The following is a 24,506-nucleotide window of genomic DNA, read 5'->3' on the forward strand; positions in this document are numbered from 1 at the left end:
CATTCCCTTCACTCACTCACTCACTCACACACAAACACACGCACATGCAAAAACATACACAGACAGATACACATTCATACAGCTGTATACATACACACACACACACACACACACACACACACACACACACACACACTTGCTGGAGAGCATCCATGTGAGGAGATCCAAATCTGCAATTTATTCAAATATTGATATTTCTACTTGTCAGGAGAAAGGTGCCTTGAAATTTCCTCTGAGTACTGCTGTCAAAAAAATAGCAGGAAATATGTCAGATAATTCATAAATGGAGTTCAGCGCTGCAAAGTCAGTTGGGAACAGCAAAAAATATATATGCTTGTCAATGAAGAATAGGAGCAATATTACAGAGCCTGCTGCTTATTCTTCCATCATGTCAAGCAAACAGCTTTTGCAGGCCCATAAGTGTATGTTTCAGTCTCTGTGTATTTGTGTATATGCATGTATATTTGTATATGTCCCTGTGTATGTACATGTGTATGTATATTTATTCATGTGAATGTGTGTTTGTGCTTTGGCGATGTTGTGACTCCTACTTAGATGTGTTTGTTATCTTTTTCCATCAAGACACCCCATTTCCCATCTTGAAGCAGCCAATGGGAACGTGTCCTTTTTTTTTTTTTTGCGGAGGTCCGTAACCGGACCCTGGCCTCCATGTGGTTTGAATTAGGGCCCCCGAAACTGTGAAGGACTCCTCAAATGACGTTAGGCACTTGCAGACCAAATTCCATTCTGCTGAATGGTGGAGAAAAGCGCTCTCCGGAATCCTCCGAGATTTTTTGGCTCAGGCCCGCCAGCGATTAAAACAGGGCGGAAACCAATAACTCAATGAATCATGGGGCAACGTCCCATGAAATCTCTCACTGCTCTGTCACACCCTCATGCAAAGCCAAATCAACTCGAACTCTGCTGATTAGTCTTTTTTCCAAAGTAAAAAAAAAAAGATATCGGACAAAAGTCTTGTTCTTTCTCCTGTTTATTGAACAGAACTTTCAACACTTTGAGCAGAAAAGGCACTCTCTCTCCTGTCTTCTTCCCCAGTTAGTTACCCCCATTTTGACAAAGTGTGGGCTTCCTGATGATGCATCGCTTGACCATGTTGTGCCAAGGCAAGACAGAATAGGACTCCACATATCTCCCGCGGTCATGTGATGCCATAGTTCATATCCGTTGATGAGATGCAGTTTGGCACAGCTTGGGACCCATCTGGGAGATGCAGATACGCAGACAGGAGAAGTATTTTACAGCAATGCATCTGCACGCTTGAAGAGCTATTTAGCATATGCTGCTATATGAGAGAATTTGCTTTGCTGTTGCCAGCTGCAGATTAGTCTTCATTTCTCCAAAATCTGACTGAACAGCTGATCCCTAGTCATAGACGGCTAGCATTGACCGAAATAATGTTTTATGTTAATGCGGCAAGTTATTTCACATTTTAGATTTACTTCTATATTATGTTGAATTATTCTCTTAAATAACACAGGAAAGACCAAGTCTATTTCCAGTTTTTCTTGTATCAACAATAACAATGTCAAGCAGTGCAGTAATGCTGCTGCCAGCACTGGCCAGTTTGTTTCTGTTAGCTCTTGCAGAAGTCAAAGCCCATGCTGCTGCTCTAACTCAAGTGGCTGATATGTTGGGCCATCTAGGGCATGGCAGGCGGTTGACAGTCCATGCAGCCTGTCTACCCACAGGACATCTCCACATAGTGTGTCCACAGTAGGGCCAGTGCTGTCATCTGGGCCCACTATGGACCACTGCTCTGCTGACAGTGAGAGGGTAAACGTTTACCACCTCAATCCCCCATTAACTCGGTGAAGGCGCTTCGATCCTCTGTGAAAATAACGATATTGATTGGAGCTTGGCTCTACAAACGAAATGGTTGCAACAAAAAAAGGGATGGGCCCTTGCATTAGAATATGGGATTTTCGAGGATAAAAGAGTGTTTGGATCTTGTTATATTTTTCCTCTCCTCCATCTCCCTCTAGCTTTCCCCCACCTCCTTGTCTCCTCTTTTTCTGCATTTTTATGTATGCGCATGTAGTGTGAGAGCCTGCGTGTCTCCTAAGATTACCCTCCGCTATCCCCGCAATCAAACAACAAATGACAACATCATTGCTCAGGCCTTTCAAAATACGACACACAAAAAGTGTGTTGTAGCGACATTAACTTGCAACAACCCCCTAATAGACCCTTGTGGGTTTTGTATCACTCCCCCTCTCTCTCCTCTCTTCTCTCTGCTAGGCTGTCACACATATCCACCCCCCTCACAGTGCGAGCCTCCGAGCCTCGGTGGAGATCAGGAGCTCCCTGTCGGAGGTGCTTTGTCACGTAGCCCAGGGAGCGTGGAACTCACCCAGAGCTGTTGAACAAACACAAGCACAGGGGCTGTCAATAGCAGCTCCGCAAACTAATTGCCTGTCAAATGAACCACCCTTGTTAAGCTGCCCTCACACACACACACACACACACACACACACACACACACACACACACACACACACACACACACTAGTGCGTGCACTGTGACATTAATACGCTCACACACACATGCACACACACCCACACACAGAGCCGATTTGATTCAAAGAGTAGTGATACCTTGTTAGAAGAAAAGACACACGAGTGCCACTTCTCTGTTTGCCGCCTTGTTTCTGCAATCGTTACCGGCGTGTGTAGTGCACTCACCGTGAGATTGCCATTTTGTTATTATTAAAGGGAGCATAGTATAGTATAGCTGATGTAATCCAAACACATCCCACACACCCTACAGTATATCAGCTGGCGTAATATTTCAGTTTTTAAAACCACTCATTAGATGGTAGCAGAGCTCCATACGCCAAATATTATTGTTTTTGTGTTTGTTTTGCTTTTTGTTCTGTAGTCATTAGGCGTAGCAGTGGAGTGCCCAGCGCCTTGTCTGGGTGCCTGTAACAGTGCTGTCGAATTGACACAGCTGGGGAGAGCAGCTTGAGGCTGCACGCTCAGGAATACACAGGGGTGTTCAAAGCCCCTCTCTGAATCCTGATCAGAGCGCTGCCCCGGCCAACTGATGGCCTATTAAATATACATGCGCAGAGGTCAGAGCTGGAGGTCCCGGCTTCCTCCCAGCCATGTGCACTTAAGCGGAAGGGCTGGGCAACAATAAAACCTCCTCTCGCTCCAACGAGCTCTCCCCTGACACCCTCACCTCCAGTGTGTACGTCAAGTACAGTGCTCACCTAGCGCTATATTACAACTGCCTTTGTGAAAAGGCCAAATGATGCATTTTTTACATCGTTATTATATATTTATATTCAATAACACCAAGGACAACTCTTGCGTCTGTCTGTCTCCCGTTTTCTTTTCTATTGTCACTGATAAATAATCTTGCTCGATACAAGCGTACACAGAGTTTGAAGTGAGTCCACCTCCCTTGCCTTTGTAGTTCACCAGAGATTGAGACAAGGAGGTAGAGGGAAGAGCCCCATAATGGCCAGCCATGATTAACATATTCAGAGTGACACTCTCTCTGTGTTCGTTCGTTAAGCCCGGTCTGTCTGACTAATGAAGTGGAGCGGCAGTTTATCAATTAACCCAGCACTGAGCCATTTGTGCTGGGGATAACACTCACGCTGGGTGTCACGGTGATCCAGTTTGGTGCCCTTTAACCTCTGCGAGTGTCCAACAAGGCAGGACTGTGTGACAATGACAGCAAGACACACAAGTCCACAACTGGAGATCCACTAAACAGGATTTGTGCCTGCTGCTGGCTGGCGAAATGCAGAGCAAAGGGTGTGGATTGATTGGGTAATAGGATCATGAAAAAAGATCTCTACAAACTAACATTGGGGGTTTTCAGCATTCTCAGACTTCGCATAGATCATAGCAAACAACTTAGTGCTGTCTCTATTAAAACAAGCCCTCCCCTGCCATTATCTTTCCCCCCACTGCTCCTTCCTCCATTTCACATTGTTTGTGTTCATTAAGACATGGGCGACCTGCCTTATCCACACATCAGACCTAGCTCTCAAGAGTAATTGCGATGGTCTCGCAGAGGATAATGTGGTTTAAACTCAGTATAGCCTGTCTATTAGGAGAGACATGATGGCAACCACAAATAATAAAGAACTATTTATTCCTCTCTCTGTGACGCTAACTAGGTAACATATCAAGCCGGCACCGCTAAGGGTCTCTCTTACTGTCAGATATGGCACCCTTCATCCATTCCCAATGGCCCTTGCCTCGACATCTCTGCTCTTCATTTTCTACATGAGCTTGGTCATAAATGCACACACACCTCATATATATTTGATAGTTAATATTTATCCTCGCTAGGGAAGTGCACTTTACATGTGGTAACATACGATTACCTGCAATTCTTATAGCTAAGAAACAAAATCGATATGGATATATAATTCATGACGAAGGGGCTATCAGTTTTTATGGCTCTCTATCCAGGCTCATTAAAGTTTTATCGTAATTGACTGCAAGCAAGAGTTTTTAAGGCATGTTTCTCCCTCACTTTCTACCTTTAATAATTAAGTAAAGTTTAATTGGTTGTGTTCTGAAGCACCTCGTGGATGATAGGAGTCTCCCAAATTCAGAACCATGAATTATAGAGCGATATGTTATGCATTAACCTGTCAGTTTGTTCATTTGTTAAGGCAAAAAAGTATGGTCCCACCCCCCCGTCCCTCCAAATCACATCCAGAAATCGAATAACTGGCCGGGGCCTTCAAAAAATTTCTTTTTATGTCTTTCATTGCTGTGTTAATGTAGTGACATGACGCTGTCACTCAGAATGCTCCCATCAACCGCCAGCCCCAAATCGACTCCGCTGATTGGTGGTCAACTTGTTCTCTTGAAGGGAGATTGACAGACGGAAAATTGCACTCTCAGATTTCACCCTTCATTCGTTGCAGTTGTTCTTCCACTCGTCAACTCTCCGCCATGCCTGAGACAGACAGAGGCTTTATCCATTAGCTGTTGGCTTGGCGGGTGGGTGGGCAGATTGAGGCGGGATGGAGGAGGAGATGGGGGTAGGAAGACAATCCTACATTTGAGCACTCTGAGGGAAAATCAATCATGTCATCATAAGTGAGAAGTATGGATGAATTTCATCAGCTGGTTCCTGTCCTGTTCACGCCGCTGGCTTTCTGACTGGCCTGTCCCTCTGATTGGCATCCTCAATGACCCTTAAATCAGAAAAGGGAGAAGATTTAAAAAACACTTTAAAAAGAGAAATCGGACAGTAGTTTCAGGGTCACAATTTCCCACTATTCCTGCTGCTACTCTGTGGGAAACCTCAAGTGGTTTCTCTTGACAAAGTGGTAATAGATTTACCATATGATTTTGTGCCAAACCAGCATTAGGCAGTTTTGTAAGAAAATGTTTCTCAACTATTTTCCGTCCACAGCAGATATGATGAAGTGTTATAAAGGGCAGTAGCACTCTGCCACTGAAAATTTATTTTATAATTTTCCCCATCATCTCACAAGGTCACCGATGAGCACTAAAAGTATCATAGGTATAGGGTGTGAAGCAATCAAAAATGGATGAAAGTGAAGACATGGAAATCACAGATGAGAAATTGACAGCCGTTTACAGCCTTGTTGTTGATGTGAGTGACAGAGCGGGGGAGAAAGTGAGAGGGAACGAGTGAGGAGAGGGAAAAAGGCAGAGTTAAAGTGGTGATAAATTTTATGGAAAAATCAAATACAAAACAAATTCATTCCTCTAAACTTGATGCTTCACTCATTCTTTTCTTGGCCTGTGCTAAGCCTTAGAATAAACTGTCACTCCTTATCGATCGCATCTGAATTGTTACCGAGATTTCTGAAAAGTAGTCTTGACACACATCCCGCGAATAGTAATCTTGGGAGATGAGAACATACAGACTGAGCAGCTAACACCCCTGACTTAAAATAAAAGAGGCTTTTCTTTTCTCCCTTTTTCAAATCCAAGCTAATACACTTTGGTAAATTACAAATTCAGTGATAAATATGTTGCGGTGAAAGATGTGTCCTTGTTGGATTTTATTGTCTTTGCTTTGTAACTGTAAATGAATGGGTAGAGGGTCAGGTGGGGGCGGTGGGAGGTGGGGCTTTGTATTTTGTCATGGGGAATGTTATAAACAGCAACTGAGCATAACATGTTTGTACACGATTTGTTTGCCATTTGTGATGGAGATGACATGATCAAAAAATCAATTCACTTCACATTTGATTTCCAGCAAGCGGTTAAAGGACTGCTGTCAACGGCACCCACTGAAATTCATGTATCATGGTATGCTTCATTATATTCCGATGGTGTATTAATTATGGCTATAGATAGAGAGCTCTTCTGTGAGCGGTAGCCTAGCTGCTGTGTGCCAGGGGGAGCTAGCCTGAGGAGGAACGCTCTGCTTGTATCCACTCATCCCTCAGCTGACAGGCTTGCTCCAGGAGAAAAGGATTTCTCCGGATTGAGTGCCATTTTCTCTTCTTTAACAAGGAAATTAGTGTGTAAAGGAGATCTGTCAGGATAAAGTGCAGCTTGACTGCTGCTGCCCTCCCCTCCTCTCTGTCTTTCTTTCCCGCCCTTCCCTCCCTTCGCCATTCTGTAACTCGCTCTCCACCTCTCTCTCTCGCTTTCTCTCCCTCTATCCACTCTCTCCTTCCTTCCTCTCTCTTTCTTTTCCTTCTCCCCCACTCAATGGCTCCCTCAGGGGATCTTCCTTGAGCATTAGCAGAACACATCCAATGTCCCAGCTACATGATTCCATGATATGATTTGTACCGGGGATTTGCAATAATCCGCAAATAAAGTTGAAAGTGAATGACTCTCAATAAGAGACACAGACAAGCACAACCAAACCTTTTAAGACTTTCTTTATCTTTAATGGCGTGAAAAATGAATTTGTTTTGCATTAGATCACAACAATTTAGCAATGGCCTGAGTATGTTGTTTTGTCTTTGGTTTTTATGATCATGATTAATTCCTGCACAGGAACCTCAGTGATATACATAATGCATCATTCGCTCATTTAAATGTTCAGTTCCTCTGCAGTTGCAGAGAGCGTGGTAGCTCATTACACATTACCCATGTGTGCCTGGGAGTTGGAGTGTGCCAGCTACTCACTTGTAGTCAAAGATACAGTATCTGCTGCTTGAACAGGATGTCACGAATCGACAATGCGATTAAATTCAGGTGTCATCTCCACCACTCCAGCTTCATCCACCACATGTTAGTCCCTTCATTTTGTTCCAACATTAGTGAGAACTAACTTTTAACCTCAAGTAGATAGATAGGGTTAAGACCCACTGGCACATTTTAATAAGTCTGCTTCAAAAGTGTAGGGTATGGGAAGAAAAAGAAAATCAAAACATCCTGGGTTAATTTGAAATGTACTCTGCATCTGTGATGGGAAACAGCTTCACAGGTAAGTAAGGGAGACAATTAGGGAATATCCGTAAGTGCAGGAGCTGCATACTAAAAAACGCAAATCACTATTTCCCCATCTGGCCCCTACTGTGCCGAGAACTGCAGCTGAGGTCCGATTTCACCCGTCAATCATTGCCGCTTCGCTGTGGGGTGTGTGTCCTGGTGAGAGAGCCTACCCCCAAGTCATTAGCACACACAGTCAAACTGTACTGAGAACTGCCCTGCACTGCTCTGTTCTGCACCACGGTTTAAATATCCCCAGCCTGTGACAGGATCAGTTTAGCGATCTGTAGGATTGATCTCCTCTTTAAAGTTTTGCCTGAGGCGACTCTAATTGGGAACGAGGCTGCCTCCCACTCCCCTCACTCCCTTAACTGTCAGTCTTGGCTTTGTTTACTGAGGACATGCCCAAACCTATTTACTCAATAATGAGGAGACGTGGTGGGGATGCTGCTGATCACATTGAGGCCCCCAGCGGGACTTCTGCATGCTGGGAAGGGCGGGAACATAATTTTAGACTTTTTGAGCTGGTGAAAGTTAGCCTACGCCGTCACTATAATGAGGAATACTGAATATTGTTCCTCCTTGTTTTCTCATATGGCTCTCATTCCTTGATTTGCAGAACACTTGTCTACCTCAGGGAATGTATTGTTTTCTCTCTGTCATACCATGCTAAAATAGAAAAGCATTTAAAAGACAAAGCACATAAGTAGCACCATTTTACACTTGTAAAATGCCCTCCATATGTTTCATGCCATGTAGAAAGAATTGAGGCAGACTGATAGCCCACTCCAAACATGTGAGGTATCGCCAAAGTCTTGATGTGGAGTGGACTATTCATGACTGGAGTGCTTTGGCCTATTGGGCCATTTCCTTTTTCTCTCATGGTGAATTCCTCAGATTCTCACTCTAATTTAAGTTGTTTTCATTTGCGCTGACTGACAAAGCCTTTGGTGTGGATAGCAAGGCTATAGAGTCCATTGATGCCCATTGGGATTATGAATGATGAAGTGGAGAAGCTGCCGCTATCAGAGGGACACAACACTGCTCTTAATAGAAAAGCATTTAGAAAGGCAGCAGGGAGGAGGTGGTGGTGCTGGGGCTTTCTGACACTCGACTGATAAGAGGCAGCTCTTCAGAGGTGGTAGTGTGTACAATGAAACACGCTGATGGGGATACAATGACACACATGTTGTGTCTGACAGGCGGTGATTTAGACGTGGGGTAAAAACCTGGACCACACAACAGAGAGTTTCATGACACAATACTCTCGACAGAATTTTCTTGTGAGGCTGCCTGTGCATGTTTCTACTTATTGGTTTGATTTGCAGGAAAATGCATTGTCATTACTCATATCTGGCCGTGACAGATTGAAGAGGGGCAGGGAAAGGGAGAGAGGAGTTAGTAGTGTAGTGGCACGGGAGTGAAAGAGAGATATGCAGAAAGGGAGAGCTGTCAGTTTGAGGAATGAGCCTGATAAGAGGAAGGGACTCGGCAGATGGGCAGAAGAAACCGGCAGCACACTTCTCAATTAAACATGTAAATACCAAAAGCAGGCAACGATGGAGATGAGAAAGTTAAATAAACACAGCACCGTGCTGTGATTACAAGCTCAGAACACCACCACCTTTGCCACTTTTCTTTTTTAATTCCTGCAACTTCAAGACACTCTTTAATCCGGCTAAACTTCAGCTTTAACATATATATATATATATAGATATATATATATATATTTTTTTTTTTTTCTTTTGTTTTTGTTTTCATTATCTCCTGTGGCTAAATTGATTAATGCAGAGTCAGATTCTTTGGGAAGTTGCACGCCCACCAGGATATCCTGATATAGATCTAATTGAGCTATTCATCCATTCAATTTGTCCTTTGTTAGAATTTCTCTATTGTAATATTTTTTCTAATAATTGTTGTCCATCATTTCTACATACATGCCCCCCCACGTGCACCCTGCTGTGAACTACAGGGAGTATCTTAAATACTTCTGTAGGCAGTGTCCCTGACATTAATAACAATGAGCTTGGCATAACCACAGTACATTCTTAGGGAAGATTCACAGTTTGACATTCAGCCCAGATGCTATCGCAGAGCCTCAGTGTTTAAGACCGCAGAGAAGACAGACATCTGTCACTTGTTACCTTTGAAGTGAATAAGAGAGGGATGCAGAAAAACACAGTGGACAAAAGGCCATTCTGACCACAGACCCTCAGTGTTTACAAACGGAAAGGGAGAGTGACAGGAGAAACTTAAGATGAATGGATCACTGCTGTTGATCTCTCCTCCTCATTCCGTGTGCTAAGTTATTCCGTGGCTGCTACCCCAGTGGGGGGTGGAGGGAAACAGGAAGTTAAGAGAGGCAGTCAGAATGCCTCAAGGACTCTGGAGGAGCAGAGCACTGCAGCCTGCATGGGAGAAAAAAAACTCCCTTACAACTTAGTGTACACTTCTCTTACCTGAGGTACCAGACATTACAAATGTGAATATAATCCACACTCACATAATGAGTAGATGATGCACTATTAAGGCAATATTTGCAATAGTATTGATTTGCTATGTTGAAATAACAAGATCTGTTGCATGAGCTGTTATTTTTCTAGAGTGTAGATTTAAGACTAAGTGTATTTTGATATAATTATTAGAACAATGGCCGTATTCATTTGTCTTCTGTCATGTCTCCTCAGACCTGTTTCTATTTCAGGTTGCACGTCAAGTGAGAGCAGCTATATCTGGCTGGCAATTAAGCTGGTCCTGCCTCCCCTTGATGCTTGATTAGTCCGATTGATGGAGGAGGCCATATGTGGCGGTGTCAAAACTTGGCAGCCAGGCTCCATCCTCTCAAATGAGAGGCAGGCAATAAAGAGGCAGGTTGCCCAGAGTGGGTGCTTGTATGCGAGGCCTGCAGCACCATGATTTGGACCCCCTGATATGTAGCATTTTCTCTGGGGGTCTTCGGGGCACTGACCACTCCAGCCAAGTTCTCGTTGGGGCAGAGGTGGCCACCGGCTAGGGGTGTCACTGTACTGAGCCCTCTGGGGCACAAGCTCCAGGCAAGGAGTGGGGAGTGTGTGGGGGGGTGGAGTGGTAGATGGGGGGGTTGGGAGGTTTAGAAAGCTGAAAGATATGGCCCCCTTCCCAATCTCGCTCGGAGACAACAAAAAGGGAATGCTTGAGAAGGGGAAGCAGCGGGAGGAGAGCACAAAGACAAAGGCGCGGGCAAGGTCAGTCTAGCTAATGGGCCTGAGCCGTAGGCTGCCTGGGGCTAGGCACACTTCTGTTCTCTCTCACACACTGGGCCTTCAAAGACCCTTCAGTCCACCCCTCTCCTTCTCTCCGCTCTTCCTCCATCTCTTACACTCCTCTTTTACTCTTTTCCCTACTTCCACTGGTGACATTCCTCCCATCAAAAGGTTCTGCACAGGCGCCTTTAAAAAAGCAATTTCTCCAAAACACCTCCCAAATACTCACATTTGTCCATTTTATCAACAATTGTGATGTTAATGAATGGCATTTCTCCAAACAGAAATTATTCCAGACAGCAGAAGATATTATCTTTCTTAAACTAAGAGGGCACAGAATTCTTCAGTTTTATCTGCTTTCACCGACCGTCATTAGGTCCAAGGATGGTTTCCTGGAAGTGCTAAGAGGAACTGTTGGAAATGAGGAGGAGGTGGAGTGTTGTTGTCAGGTTAGCTGGCTGGCGTTGCTTGGCTCCACTCGAGGGCTCCTTTAATGTGCAGCGGAGTAGAATAAGTGAGTGGCTGTGGGCACCAGCTGAGCTCACTCTCGTCTTCGCCTGGTAGCTGAGGGGTGAGCCGCTGCCACCTGACACTGGGCACACGGCTCAGGGCTCCTCTTGGCAACGTGGCACAGCACACATGTCCCCTCATTTGGATGGAGATTCAGACACAACACACAAAAGCTTTACCCCCCCGGTCCTCCTCCTCCTCCCTTCCCTCCCTCCCTCAATCAGGCTCTCTTTTTCCCCTCCTGTTTTTTCTCTCCTTCCTTTAGTTTTTGACGGCATCATAATAATCTGGGTATCTTCTTGATCATGCCCCGTGTTTTTTTTCTTCTTTTCTTCCTCATCTTCTTGGAGACGAGTTTGAAATTGCCTGCGTCAGGACTTTGCTAATTAAAGTCATACTTTCAAAAATGCCATAATAACTGTTAATTAGCTTGATGCTATTTTCAGCATAATTTGCTAATTAGTGGAAAACCTGTACAGCGTTTCTCTCTAATTACAGTATGGCTCCGCACGGCGCATCTGTGCCTTGACTCCAAATGATACCATTACAAAGTCCCGTATTACGCATTCTCTCAAAACAGTTAATTGCCTCCACAGATAGTGAGATACTTCAGTCAGCTGATTTTTTATGGTAATAAATGGACAGGCACAGACACAAACCTCCCTGGTTCATATTTATAAAATATGAAAAAGGAAAACAACCTCCTTATGAGATGCATGGAGTTAGTTTGGAATATAATCTGGTTGGCTCTGTGATGATTTTGTGTGCTCATGCGTTGAGTTGCTGAGACTTTTAATGACATTTGATTTATTCTATGTTATAACCTTGTGAGCAAGTAAGCCATTACATTGTAATTAAAGGGAAATATATAGACAGTAACAACATCAACCTTATAAAAATGTAAAGGCAAACATCTGACGGATTGTACTTTCAGAGGTGGTTGCCATGTAAATACAAGTAGCAACATAATGTGGCCATGCCACAGCTTATTACTGAGAATGTACCTTGTCGCACCGCCAGTTATTTTCATGTAGTCTAGCAAGGGGAGAGAATTATGGACATGACCACAGGTTGACCCTAATACATGTGTATACTAGACACAAATTATGACTCATTAAGTGTGGTGAGGAGCATGATTGGCATGACCTCTGACCTCAGGACGTCAGCTGTGCCCATCCTCCGCTTTGCCCTGCTTTTGACAGCCACCAGTCTGACAGGGCTAGCATTGGTGCTGGCTAATTAATGCACCACTTCAGAGACCCTTTCATTTATGGCTTCTGAAAGGCATTATTAAATTAATTAAACCACCAAGAGTTAGTCATTATGAAATCAGGAGGTTTACATGGATGACAGCGTTTATGAATTAAACATCCCCAAAGTTCCTCGCAGGAGATACCCCGAGCTGCGTGTGGGTACCTAGCGCGACAGATGTTTGCCCCCCCCCTTCCTCAAGCTAACCTGTATTGCAAGCGATTTAGGTCTCATTTGGGGGTTTCAAAACTGAAAGCAGGAGAGAAAGAGGTTCAGGATAGCTAATGAGCAGAGAAAGAGAGGGGAAAAGGAGGTCACTAGCTCTGTTCATCTGTAGACAGTACAGATGGTTCTGGTTTATACAATACAACAATGGCGTACATCAATTTGTTGAGCGCTAATAGATAGCTACTCTCAGATGAATTGCAGACTGGGATCAGTTGTCTGTGGGTTTTAGCTGAGAACTCTACATTTATAGCCTCGAAACATTTAGAAAAGCTGTGTGCTGTTTTTAACTCATCATGTGATGTGAAAACTACAAATGGTTCACAAGATAAATCCCATAAACTTGGGCTTAGCTGGAGAGCAGAGGGCAGAGATGAGTAGCTCACTCAGGAGCCTTGACGATAGACTCCTTTTCATCTGTGGACTGAGATTCACAGATTATCTCAAGAGGCTCTCTATCTCTGTCCTCGTCTCTATTTCTCTTTTTCGGTTTCTCCACCCTCCCTTTCTCGCCCCACGATTCAGGAAGTTTGCCAGCTACTGTCTTTGTTTACAATGCCAAGGGAAAATGTCAGAGCCGTTGAGAAAAATATCCTTAGAATCTTTTTTTTCATCTTCTTAATCTAACAGTTTACTGAACTTGATAAGTGTCCTATCAACATGCTAATCAAATTACTTCGGAACCAAAATTGACAGTTTTCATTAATTATACAAGATTATTCTAATTGCAATTCAAATTTATTCATTCCGAACAGAAGGTATTCAGTAATATTTTACAAAATTTGCATATTAAATGGAGGGAGTTGTGCATTATGCATGGTAATGTATGCAGAGTTTCTTATTTTTAACTTCACGGCCATATGTGGTGTCGTTGTAGGAGCAGGTGAAAAGTCTAAGTGTGTTTAATTTGCTTGACAAACATTCGGCTGGAGCTTGTCAAGGGGAGTATTGTGAATGCCAATCTTTATTCCCTCTTTATTGATTACCCCAAACTCTAAACATCTGGAGGTAAATGGCACTGAGAGAGATGAACTGAATCATGGGATTAGTACCTTCAATGACTGAATCACTATCAATTACTTCAATAGCATAATTCAAGTGTACTGCATAAAAGCTACAGTACCTTGGTTTGAGCCAGGATTAATATTGCAATTTAACGTAACAATGGAGGCATTGGAATGATATGGATGGCGTCCAACTTTTTCACATTGATGTCATAAAGCTAATGCCGTTATCTAAATACGAATGTATTTAATTCCTAATTTAGGCTTTGTTTGTAAGATGAAAAGGCTGAACGCATTAGGCACATGTTTTAGAAGGTAATGGATTCTGTGAGTAAAACAACCTTATTTATTCACTGAGACGCAAAACCCCCAATTTGCTCTTTGTTTTTATTTCCTAGAGCGGGCAGTGAAGTGCAAACAGCTTACTGGGAAACTGTTTACTACTGTATATGACAAAGGGCGTGCATGCATGCGTGTGCGTGTATGTATGTGTGTGTGTTTATGGGGAAGGGGGCGGCTCTTCCAGCTCCACAGGCAAGGTCTTGTGTTGTAATGTAAGCGTAATAATTATCAAACAGCATCAGGGGCTCTGGGTATGGGCTTTAACAGGGGGAGAGCATGTTTGATATGTAGAATCAGCCCATAGTGCATCCATAGAGGGTGACTAAATTGCACGGTTCATGGATCACATTAGTATTGCTCTGCATCTACCCTCGCACTATAGGTGATTTCCATTTAGACACACATTTCCACATGAAGATAAATATGACTTGAATCGTAATTTCCCTGAAGTAAATATAATACAAATACAACATAATACAGTGTCAGACCAGGCAGGCTAATAGATTACTAGCGTGTTTTCCATTTGTATGGTAAGTGGTGAACCTAGGTGGTGGTCTGGCGAGTAACAAATTGAATGTTTAATCCATCTCAGCGCAGATTGAGGGTATCAGAAAGATCGGTAGTCGTATGAGTTCTCTTGTGACTGGTAGTATATTAGATAGTTTTACTCTTCAGGGGTTTGAGGAATGTTGTTGGATTAAAAAGAGGTGCAAAGTGGTAGATAAATGCAATTTCTTATCTTTTCTGAAGTCGTCTGTTATTTTTCAAATAGGTATTTGGATTTGACATGCAGTATATTCCAGTCACTCGGTGGTGTAATCTCCAATATCGGATTACAATAACATTAGCTCTGTTTTAGTTAGATATTTTATGACTTTTAATTATAGAATTTTATATTGATATCATACTGTAATATTGAATTATTAACTTGACTCTCTCACCAGTTACATATGTGTACGTCATTATACTCACTTCATTATGTTCTCTTATTCTTTCAGAGGCTTCTCCCTTATATGTTAGAGAGACCATTGTGGAAAAACCGTGACAAATATGCAAAAGATATGCTTCCTTAATGTTGCCACACATTCTCTAAGTACATATTTAATTATTTAATAAATGTTTGCGCTGGCATTTTGGAGAACCAAGATTAGCACAACATCTCATATAAAGTGTGACAAATTGATATTTTTATATAGCTTAATCTGTTTACTATGATGTTTATGCGAGGAATTATTACAAACTAATTAAAGAAATCACTTTGATATAATTAGTCAGATTTCAGGAAGCTCATTAGTAGTAATTTGCATGAAAAATAAGCCCTGTAGTGGTGCTTAGACCCAGCTATTCGATCTGTGTTTTATCTGGTTACACATCAACCCCCATTGTTTGTTGTTTGAGGCTGTCTGAAGTGGCCCACAATATTTTCAGTCATTGCCCTGAGAAGCGGTGGGGTATCTTTTAACAAATTCCTCCCCTAAAGCAAGTCAACCTGTATGTGGAAGCAGACACATGCCTCTGTGTACATAGGCAGGAGGAGTGAGCGGCAAAACACTGCCTATTTATCTGTCAGGTTTCTGACAAAGAACTGAGCTGACAAGTAAGGGTTTCCCTCAGCAGAGCAGGGGGGCTTTATTCACCGTACTTACATGCCCAGTCTATGCCCAGAGACTCATGTTATTTGCAAATCACAGTCTTTGAAAACTCACAAACGGGGCGAGACATGCCACGCTACGGGTTTGTCAGCTGCCTTCACAACAGCTATCGCTAACAGTGTGTGGTTCGGTAAGGAAGCAGCTTTCTCTTAGCATTTGCCTTGCTGTCACTTTTCCAACACATGTGATCGGTGTCTTCATGCTTGGGGTCTCTCCTTCCTCAGAGGGTTGCCATCTTCCCTTTGGACTGACAAATAATACGCCCACACTCCCACTGAAATAAAAAGAGGAAAAAAAGACACCCCTGGAATTACATCATTCTCTGCTGAAGCAATTCCTTCCAGAAATTGATGTACATATATTATATTCACATCATTAGATAAAAGTAATAGTAATGGTTTAAAGTAAAAAAAAAAAAAAGCTTTTTGTTTCTTAGGATACCCCTGTCTTAGGCAGAGCGGTTCAACATGCAGGTACAAAAACAGGACCTGTTTATTCTCTATACCCTTTTCCCACCATGGACGAAATCCTTCCCTAAACATCCGGACAGAGAAGCACTTGTGTGGCGCTGATGTCACAGACCTACCTGGCCTCCCTCTCACAAAAGCTAAGGTATCATTAGCTAGGCCCACACAATGGCCATTCAACCAAGCCACTGCATCCTCAGGACTAGGGAACAATGTTATTTTTTGTCTCAGAATTATAAAGACAGAGTTTTGCAGGAAACCTGACAGACAAAACCCTTTAGAGGTAAATGCTCCAGGCGGCTTTTGGGTTTAATCTTTTCCCATTAGCATTTTGCCCCCCCCCCCCCTCTTGCTCACACACAAAGACCATATTTACAGGGTCAAAAGTAAAGGCTCTGAGTCTCTGGAGACTGCTTTTTGTATAGATGTTTTTGTCTTCATATTGACAACACTTGCTTTTATTTTAATTTTCTGCTAATGTATTCCAAATGGGCTACTGAATAGTTTACTACAATCTTAAACAGGTATATTTGTTTGTGGCGGAAAATAATTTTCAGAACAACAAATGTAACACGGTTCTTCACCTTTAACTACATTTTGTGAAAAATCACACATGCAAGCATATTAAAAATTATTAACCCACAATGCAGAAGTTTATATAATAAAATAGTTATATTGTCAACAATACAATACAGCTAAGGGTTCATATGTGCTACCTTTGTGTGTGTGTGTGTGTGTGTGTGTGTGTGTGTGTGTGTGTGTGTGTGTGTGTGTGTGTGTGTGTGGTTAGGTGCATCTGTGCTTACGTGTGTGCGTGTACACACATTCACTTATGCTTGTGTGTGTGTGTGTGTGTATGTGTGTGTGTGTGTGTGTGTGTGTGTGTGACTCCATGTGTGTGATTCATTCCAGGGCAGTTTTAGTCCTTATAAAATATTCATTTTGGTTGTGCAGGGCCCTGTAATTGCCATCTCTCACCCTGAATTATTTATACCTCGCACAGACTGACAAAGCTTTGCCATACGGCCCCAGATGAATCAGAAAGCAGCCATCTCTGCTGCCAACAGCACTGGGCTTTCACACAAATATGGCAGCCACGTCTCTCTGCCTGGCCTCTCTTAATTTGACATTTTCTTTTTCCCACTGCCTTTGTCCTAGGTGCACAGAAAGGTTACCTGTTAGCTTTAAGCACCGACCCACTCTCTGTCTTTCTGTCTCTATCCCCTCCTGCCTACATGACAGTCCACAGTGGGTGTTTTTTTTTTTTTTTTGCTTTCTGAGAACGCGTTAATGTGGCGGCAATGTCAGAGTGGCTGCCTCATGTTTTATGATGACTGACCAGTCCTGACAGCCACTTTAGATGTATGTATTATACATTAGTAATAATATGATGTAAAAATACACTGGCATACATTTGAGCATGCATGGACAGACAGCAAAACCACTCACTTGCCGACCTATATATAAAACAAACACACACACACACACACACACACACACACACACACACACACACACACACACACACACACACACACACACACACACACACACACACACACACACACATAGATGAATAAGCCCCCACTGGCCTGCTGGATCCAGCATGGCTGTCGGTAAACGGTCAAAGCCCCCCTGCTGGCATTGCCTGTACAGCTGCGTTCCTCTGCGTCTTGCCTGGGTCTGATCACTCCAAGGTGCCACATGAGAGAGACAGCACTGTATGGCTCTCATTGTAGGGCAGCTCTGGGGCCTTCCAGAACCCTACATCCAACACCCTAAATACTACTATTCACCCTGGCAAGTTACTTACAACATATGCTTATCTTACATCTCACTAGCGCAGGGAGGTGCTGACTGGTATTTCCTTAAGGCCCCGAGCTCCAATGCTGACCAGTAATCAAAGCACCATATTTCTCCTCCTGTGCAATAATAACCTGGAGACACCTCTCTGCTGTCCAGCTGGTGAGCAGAGTAAATATTCCCTAGCACTGCATTGTTGAGGTACGTGATTATTTTCGTAATGTCAGCAACCTCACGACCGACATCTTTGAGACTGTCATAGTCATTAACAGTAATCATCATCACACAGTTATTATGATGCCGGTGATGATTCAATAATATTTATGAACTCCAGTTTGGATGTAGATGATGTTGGTTCTATAGCAGCAACCAGTGTTTGATTCGTTTTTTTACAACAGGGCAGCGCAAGACAAAACAACGCAGAATTATTTATGTTTTGTGTCTTATTATATTGTGTTCAAAGTCCTGGTAGAGAAAAGGCGTATTCAGAGTAAAACAAAGAACAGCGTGCAACAGTACACAGCCTCAGCAGTATCTTGATGTGAGGGGATGGGTGAGGCAGAGAGAAAGCTTGGGGCTAAACATGCAGTATGTGGCGGGCTGGAGCTAAAAGCTGCATAAAGCACACAGCCTTAGTCCACTGTTAGCAAGTGATGGATAGTTAGTAGGAGCTCCGAGTGTTCGTCTAATCTGTAACAGTAAACCTGTGCCAAAGCCTGAAAGGAATCAGTGGGGGCTTGCTAGGAGTGGGTTTGACGTGAAACCATTTGTGAAGACGAGCGATTCTCTTAAGTAAGAAACTAACAGTGCCCAGAGAGAGAGAGAGGGAGCTAGAGAGCAAGCGAGACAGGAGGTGAGGAAAATGAGTGAGAGTACGAGAGAGAGAGAGAGAGAAGCAGGATGAGATACCATAATGAGTCCTGTAGCCATGGAGTAAATGAAGAGGGATTGACAGCGTGAGGGATCCTCAAGTGAAATAATGTCAATGCCACTCTGCCCATTAGAGAGAAAGGGGGATGGTGGAGGAGAGGGTAAAGAGGGATGAATGGAAGGACACAGCTACATCTTAGGGTGCAGAGGAAGCACATAAATTATTTGTGACACCCCTGCAACACATACACCACCAACAAAAATATGAAATATGAAACAACAAAATGAACAGACAATAACAGCTGAAAGAAATAAAGAAATAAAAACGAAAAAAGGCCTTGGAAATACCCAATAAATTCTCAGAGACATGTAGTTGGGATATTTGATGTCGAACAATAATAATCACAGTGACATCTGCCTTGCTGCTCTCGGAGGAGATGGGCAGAGCCCGTGAGTGGAAGGGGTTAATCTCCCAAACCCAATAAGGTTGGATAGTGAGGCACTTGTTCCCTGATAAAGAAGTGATAGGATCTGTGGGTCTGGTCCCTCGGCGCTTGTACAGGGGTAGAGCAAATATTGTTAATGTGCTGTGGTTTACTTCAGCTAAGGCGAGAAAAACAGCTCTGCTTGACGAGAGAAGACAGCGGCGAACCAGAATACGACAGAAATGGCCACGCGGCTCGGCTCGGCCTCCCAGGGACTTAACTGGCATATATAGCCACGACCACTCAGTTGCATAAATAAGTGCTCAAGAAGATTAAGATCTATAAGTGTCTCTATTTCTCGTTTTACCTGCTCTGCCTTGTCACAACAGGGATCTGAATGCAGTTCAGTGGAGTGCCTAATAACTGGACCAGTAGGTAGGGAAGGCAGGAGGCTTGACATTAAGACCCTGGCGTTTTGGAAATCCGATACGCTATTGACCCGTGTACTACTATCTCAGCATAGAGATCTGGTGTCAGCAGATTGTAGTCTGACTCTTACAGATACTGTGGCCATCTGTCAGTGTATTGTGTAACGGCCTAAACAAATAAGGGGAAGCTCTTTTGTACAATAAGGTGTACTATTGAAGAGAAAAAAATAAACTCTTATGTTTGTAATTTAAGAAACTGGCGAGTGAAAAGAATTTCAAATAGCTCAGCCTCAACATTTCTCACAAGTCTTAAAAAAATGATACAAATCTGAAAATGAATGGATAAAAAATATAATGAAATTGACAGGAGAGCTACCCTCCTCTGTCGATTGAGCCTTCTTAATAATACAACATTATCCTTATTTGCCCTCTTCACTCAAATCAAAGGTATGGACATTTATGCATGAGTGACATCAACCCTGCAATTAAGTTGGCCATTTAAATGAGAGAAGGCCTTCCTCACCTCGCCTGTTTGTTTTTTCCCCTCTCTTCTTTTTTCTCTCTTCCCTTCTCTGTTTGATGATGGTAGAGGGTGAGCTAGAATTAGGGCGATGGGTCTTCCTTTGAGTGTCAGCCTAAAATGATCAGAGTAAAGATAAGAGGGTCTAGCAGCCCTCAAATCAGTCAAAGTGCCAAAGTCGGCCTTTTTCTCCTCAATTACCGGGTCTGTGAAGCCAGGGAGTGGAAGGCACCGAGCCTGCTGCATTACTAAAGAGACAATCTATTTCCCCTTTGACCAGAGGGAGAGAAATCATTATGGCATGATTAGTAGCTTCGGCAGCGGGCGGGCATGGAGGTACTACAGGAGAATCGTATTAATTGCCTTAGACCAGGGCATGAGCAGGATTGTTTTAACGTTGATTTGTGGACCTGTATGACGAGCTGTCGGAGATAAAAGCTGATGTCAGGTCTTAGTTATACTGGCAGGCTTCGGGCATGCAGGCACAGAGGGTTGATGTCAAAATGAGCTTCCAAGGCTGCCCTGGAAGTCGTTCTCTATATGCCTGTCGATGTCTTCCTCTTTGTCTTTCTTCACACTTCATAGTTTTCCTTTACGCCTCCTACTATCCCTCCCTCTACTCCCCCCTTCCCTCAGATGGACTACACCCCACCCCTTCCCCACTCCCTTTCTCTCTCTCCTCCAACTGATAGCTGCCTTGGCCGATTATTTCATCCAGTGCGGTCCACTGAGAGCCTCCTCTCCCGGCTTTGGAAGAGCTTTAATTAGCCATGTTAATATCCCCTTCATTGGCCTTAATATCACTCAACACCTTCCTCCATCTCAGCGGCCACCAGGGTCCCCCTGTCCTGTCAGAACAGCTGATTATTGAGAAGGATAGCTTTAATCAAACCTAATTGCAGTTCATTCTTTCTCTCTATCCCCCTTTGCCCTCCATTGCCAACATCTAATGGCAGCGACGACTTGATATCCCATTAAAAAACAATTAAACAACCTTCTTTTGTCTCCGTGCGTGCCAAAACACCAGCACAAACTTCTGTAGATATTTAAGAAGTAAAAGAGAGAGAGAGGGGCCTTGTCTTAATTGCTCTCCTTCTCACCAAGGACCAATTTGCACTGTGTTCATGGAGAATCTTAACCAACTCAAATGTAATGGATGCTATAGCACTGCCACTGCTGTGGACTATGAACATTAAGCTTATCTTTTTAGCTGAGAAATTGTGCTTAATTGCCTTCATAACAGTAAACATAAAGGAGCCACTTTATGATAGCGTGGGCACTCAATTTCTTGTGTTTATTGTTTCTTAACTTTTGGTTTCGCTGTAGTAGAAACAGTATGTAAAAGCATTAAAGTATCCAAGAAAAGAGACAAGACTAACTCTGAAAGTAATGTGTTTCTTTTATGAAGTCAGTACATTGCCGAGGAAATGTATTCTATCTCTTGCTCTGACATAAATTGTCTACCAACGGGTGATGCATGTACGTGCACATGCTCACGCACACACACATATGCACGTGCACAAACACACTGGCCTTACCCAATCTGTATGAGAGGCGACAGACAAATAAAAGTCGTATTTCAGCTCTGCTTTCCGCAGATGTCTGCTGCTCTACATTATGACTCTATGGGGAAATAAAAACAGGGTCAGGGAATTAGAGTACATAATGGTCATTTTGATGATCAGCCAACAGATGCAACCCGAAAACACAGTGAACACAATCAAGCGAAATGCACTAATGACAAGTCAGGTTTTTTATGGCCTCACCACACACCGACAGGCAATCAGCATTCTGGCATGGGTTAAAACGTCTTTTATTGATGTCCAAGCCAAAGCTCCTTGAATGTGTAGTGAAAATATTTTCTCACCTCTCCTCTCCTCTCCCTCCTGGGCCCTCAGTGAAGCACAAGGTATAGGAGTCTATCGAAGAACGCTTCTAAATGACCAGTGCATGTGTTAATGTGGGCAGGGTGAGAAGGGTCATTTCAGACTCTGATTTATGGCCTGGCCAGGATCCCACTGGGTAAAGGAGAAGTCTTAAGTGTTGTGAAAGCGTCCTCACAGGCCACACAAGCCACTGTATTTAGCGGAATGAAATAGCCATGCAATCTATGGTGCAATCTATGGTAATCCAATGAGCCGCTGTGATTCTGTGAGCCAAGGTTGTATTACAATGGAAACCACAGTATTGCATATAGTAACGCTAGGGCAATGTGATGAAAAATAAATATCTTGCCAAGGTATTTATAATGAATCGGAGAAAGCAAAAGCACAATCAGTCATGATTATTTGGGGAGAATTTACAAAAACAAGTCAATTTCATTGTTTATTCTGTGTGGTTGTGTAATATTTTACACAATAGGCTACATCTGAGACAATTTTTCTTATTGGCCCTGTTGTTAATCTTACTCTTTTGAACTATTTTATGTTATGTGAGGCCACATCTGATATACAGCTCTCACTTCGAGGCTTTATCAATATATTTTGTGAGACCTGAGAGAAGGAGAGCAAACTAACCAAGCCCAGATCTCACTCAGACGTGACATTTGTTCAGAGACGATTAGCCAGGTTGTAATTTGTGGCATAATTGCCTCACCCACCCACAAGTGCATGGGTGTGTGTATGCGTTGTGTGTCTGTGTGTGTGGCATACGGTGGTCCCAGGAGTGTCCGCCTAATTGCCTGACAGGACTATAAGTTTTGTGGCGCGCTCCCACCTTGTTAGGTCCTTTATCCCTGATGCTCTTCAAACAAGACCTGGTCACAGGTGGGCCTCATTTGCTTCCCTATTGAACAGGAGTACTTTAATTGCACAGGGGGTGTCCTGGGATTAAAGAGGTGGGTGGAATATCAAGTGACTTTCTGTATGTTAGTGGCAGATGGGTGTAGGGAAAGACCCCTGAACTCAGGTGAGGAGATGAGATGACAAAGAGACTGATGCTCTTGATTTCGAGGGAATGACGAACACTGCGACTTTCCAAACTGAAATAGTGCAACGTCGTTTGTTTCTGATGAATGGATCAAATGGGGAAGTGTTACTTAAATATTTCACAAATTTATCATTTGAAAGGTGTAATAAATATGTTTTTGCTTTTGTTTTGTGCTCTCTTTCAGATTCTTCCTAAAGTTCTTCCTCAAGTGCAATCAGAACTGTCTGAAGAATGCAGGGAATCCACGAGACATGCGCAGATTCCAGGTGACTGAAGTCTAAAATTTTACAAATCATCCTTTGTCTATTTCTGTTTGTCTCTCACTGTCTGTCTCTCTTTTTGCAGACAATGCACAGCTACACTAAGTCAATTTGAATACATTTCTATTTTTGGCACTGAAGGAGGCAAAACCCAGGGAAAGAGAGAGTGAGGGATTTCGTGTCCTGTGCTATCTGGACAGAATATTTATTAGGGAATACCATCTGACACAAATAAGGATATAGGATTTAAGAGTGCCATCAATTGTGTTCCTGACAGCTTTCTGAGCCTCAGCACAGAGGGGAAGACGATCCAACCACATGTAACAACAGTGTTAACTCAGGATCTGTCTGGCAGCGGAAACGCATACCTTCTTATACACACATATGCACAAGCACGCACACACACACACACACACACACACACACACACACACACACACACACACACACACACACACACACACACACACACATATGGATGGATGTTCATAAAAGCTAGGAGTGCATATGTTTGCTTTCTCTACGTCCCTCTCTCATTCATACCCACATATGCATATACTTAAACTCACACATATGCAGTTCACTGTAAAGCCAATGAAAACCATCTTAAGCCATCTGAAAACCATAATTATTGCGGGCTGACAAAATGCTGCAATTTACACTAAAAGGACATGACCGTTTACTGCTTCTTTAACCCTCTCACTTCTAATGTGTCAAGTAGTTGAACCTTGAAATTATTGACACCCCCCCACCCCACCCACAAACAGCCCACTAGGTCAAGGTGAGAGAGTGAGAGTTTAGTGTGATTTGTCCTATCAGGATAGCGACAAACTACAGGAGGGTGTCCATCACTGGCAGCATTGTTCTGTGATAGACACACAAGCCAGTATCCTCCAGGAGGAAGCCCAGACATGAAACAGACTAGACAGGGTGTCCCCTCCTGATGTCACCACCATCAGACCTCCCCTGCCTCCTTGAATCTTCCCTCAGGGTGAATGTGGACTGATGCATGACAGCCACCAAGGGCTTTTACCTCTCATTCCTGTGTGTCAAAAGGAATGCAAGAACTAAGTTTCTTTTTTGTGAAACTAAAACATGTACATCAAGTCTAAAACAACATTTTAGATTTTGCTGATGATCATCCCCTGTCTTCAGTC

General features: G+C 43.2%; 1 pseudogene across 1 annotated transcript in view; it reads left to right on the top strand.

Annotated features, from left to right (window-relative positions):
- Positions 1-24,506, top strand: part of LOC144532199 (transcription factor COE3-like) — a 67,275-nt pseudogene that overhangs the window by 16,188 nt on the left and 26,581 nt on the right. Inside the window, exon 7 of the transcript XR_013503316.1 lies at positions 23,274-23,355. The product of XR_013503316.1 is annotated as a transcription factor COE3-like (transcript). The remainder of the gene's footprint in view (positions 1-23,273; positions 23,356-24,506) is intronic.

This window comes from Sander vitreus, chromosome 17 (assembly GCF_031162955.1).
Source record: "Sander vitreus isolate 19-12246 chromosome 17, sanVit1, whole genome shotgun sequence".
Classification (NCBI taxonomy): domain Eukaryota; kingdom Metazoa; phylum Chordata; class Actinopteri; order Perciformes; family Percidae; genus Sander; species Sander vitreus.